At 33.0% G+C, this 2,783-nt stretch overlaps 1 long non-coding RNA gene across 1 annotated transcript in view; it reads right to left on the minus strand.

The window, feature by feature from the left end:
- Window positions 1-1,437: 1,437 nt before the first annotated feature.
- LOC310736833 overlaps window positions 1,438-2,783 on the minus strand; it is a 2,596-nt gene continuing 1,250 nt past the window's right edge. The window contains exon 2 of the long non-coding RNA XR_014536687.1: window positions 1,438-2,783. This exon is cut by the window's right edge and continues 995 nt beyond it. This is a non-coding gene — a long non-coding RNA (uncharacterized lncRNA).

Below are 2,783 nucleotides of genomic sequence, written 5' to 3' on the forward strand. Positions count from 1 at the left end.
ACAGCATATACAGTATATATTAATTTGGTTTTAATTTATATCCTGCCAAAAAGTTGAGTGCATTAAGTCATTATATTGGTTGGTCATATACATTTTATTCTAAATGATTTAGCATGACATTTTCCCCTCTACACTATTGTTGTTGTTTAATAAATACCAACTATTAACCTACAGTACTATTAACTTCTATTCCAACTACCTAGTCTAAAATATTCTTGTTAGCAATAATTTAGTCACAGACATTTAAAAGATTGTTTTAGCAATAAAGTAACTTATTCCTACAATTTATCCCTCATACTAAATGTGGATCAGTCATGTGTTTGGTCTCCCGTATTTTCATTTTAGACCACAACAATTAACATTTCATTTAATTTTCATTTGCCTCGAAAACATTTAGTAAAAATCCAACTGGTTATGGTTAGTCAAGATGCTTACACTCTAATTTCAACTTCATATTATGCCATGCATCCTCTCTAGAAATACAAAAGAGTTGTCTTTAGTTTCATTTTCACAAGTCCTAAGAAAAAGTTTTTTTAAAAAAGATTGAACTTTTAGAACTCTGAAGATCCCATAAATTTTTTACTGTAAATTTCAGCTTCTGAGATAAGCACTGACAAAAAAGTACTGATACCAAGCAATAAATGGGTATGGTTTTCTAAGATGCCTTTTCTAAGATGGCGGTTAAGGGGTATGCTGATGGGCAGTGGTGGTTCAGTGGTTAGGGCTCTGGGTGACTAATCATAAGGTTGATTAAAACCCCAGAACCACCAAGCTGCCACTGTTTAGTCATTGAGCAAGGCACTTAAACCTATCTGCTCAAGGGGCACAGTAACATAGCTGACCCTGTGCTCTCTGACTGCTTCCTGAAAAGCTGAGATATGTGGTTAACTGAGGTACTATTTAGAAGGATGGGGGCTCAAACCCCATTATTGTTAAGCTGTTACACTTGGGCCCTTTAACAAGGCCCTTAACCCTTTGTGCTCCACGGGTGCTGTATAATAGCTGACACTGCGCTCTGACCCCATATAATATATATATTATATACATATATACTGTATAAATATATATATATATATATATATATATATATATATATATATATATATATATATATATATATATATATATATATATAAAACGTATAATACTTTGTACACTATATGGTTATATTTATTATCATATTTATGTCCATAAAACAAGTTAGTTTTTGTTATCAGTTATATTAAATTATTCCCCCATCTGCTTACTTTCAGCCTTTTCTCTTTCCTAAAATGAACAATGTCCCTCATCCTAAAGACTTTCAAACAGCAGAAAATGTATTGACATTTGACATTGTAGACGCCAATAGATAAATAGATACAACTTCATTGTCTTTGCATTGTACAGGTACACAGCAACGAAAAGCAGTTTAGCCTCTACCAGAAGTGCAAATATTCATCGTAATATTTTTCTATTCCTCCTTATAGAATGCTTCGCCATATCCATGATTACAATCTTTTGGTTACATTACATGTTTTTAATTTGTTAGAAGTCTATATTTAATGTTAGACTCATGTACAGCTCCGCCACACAAGTCCCAGTGAATTTGCTGTTCCTATGGAAACAGTAACATTATTAGAACTTGCCCATTAATATACCAAAGCTGTGATTTGCCTTGAAGTCAGAACTACAGTCAGAGATGCTTAAGAAAATTACAGATAATAGAAATCCCCTTCTGACCTTTTTTCCGACTGAAAGCGATACCTGGACGGATTTTACATGGTTTTAGCATTAACTTTAAATTGGGTGTTGAAATAAGGTTGGGGTGGAATAATAAAAGCAAAACCACAGTTATATTTTTGTTTGTTTGGTTTCTTTTGGAAGGGTGAGTGTGGGGTCGTCTGCAGACACCAAAATCAGATGAAGCAAACAAAAGCTATGACAAACAAAGGCAAAGTGTAAGTGCAGACGATGTCTGTGCCATTTCTTTTCTAATATATATTACAAGGATCGGAAGAGTTGAATTTTTCGAGTGAGATTATATAGTAGATAATGGCAGTACTGGGTAATAATTGTAAGGTAAGGTATATTGCAGATACTGCAAAAATAAAAATGCATGTGCCTTATTATAAAGAATAAGAAACAGAAAGTCATATTTTTTCGACACCTGAACAAGTATAAGATAGTTTCGGGGTCTTTTACGTTTTTTTTTTTTTTTAAATGTAGTCGGCCTTAAAATTTGGCTGAGACCTGTCAACCCTGCCCCTGCAATAGCCACATAAACAAGTGTATAATACAATTTAGTCCCTTAAGCTCATTCTAGTCATTGGTTATCATGTTTCACTATAATTAATAATTAAAGCATAATGAATAATATCATTGATAAACTGAATAATAATCCAGACTTTTTTTTTTTTTCAGAGGATATTTTGAGGCATATTTTTCTGCAAAGGTTTTTGTAATCTTTTTTTTTTTTTTGCAGGGTCAATTCAAATATCAGATTCTAAACCTGACTGTACTGTTTTTGGAATTAATGTGTAAATTTGGCACTCACTTAAGAGTGTGCAGTTATCAAAAGCACTAGTATGCAATTATAATTTTTCATACAATTATTGGATTGGATTGGATTGGATTGGACCACTGGCTATTTATTTCCCATGTTCTACATCACACAAGACAACTAGTGCAATATGTATGTGAGGGATTTTATGTCTAAGCTTTCTGAAATGGATCTCAGAGAATGATGTTGACATTGAGATCATTTGATGTTGCACCCAGACGGCGCAAAGGTAAAAAAATGCTCA

This window comes from Silurus aristotelis, assembly GCF_946808225.1.
Source record: "Silurus aristotelis genome assembly, chromosome: 14".
Taxonomy (NCBI): Eukaryota; Metazoa; Chordata; class Actinopteri; order Siluriformes; family Siluridae; genus Silurus; species Silurus aristotelis.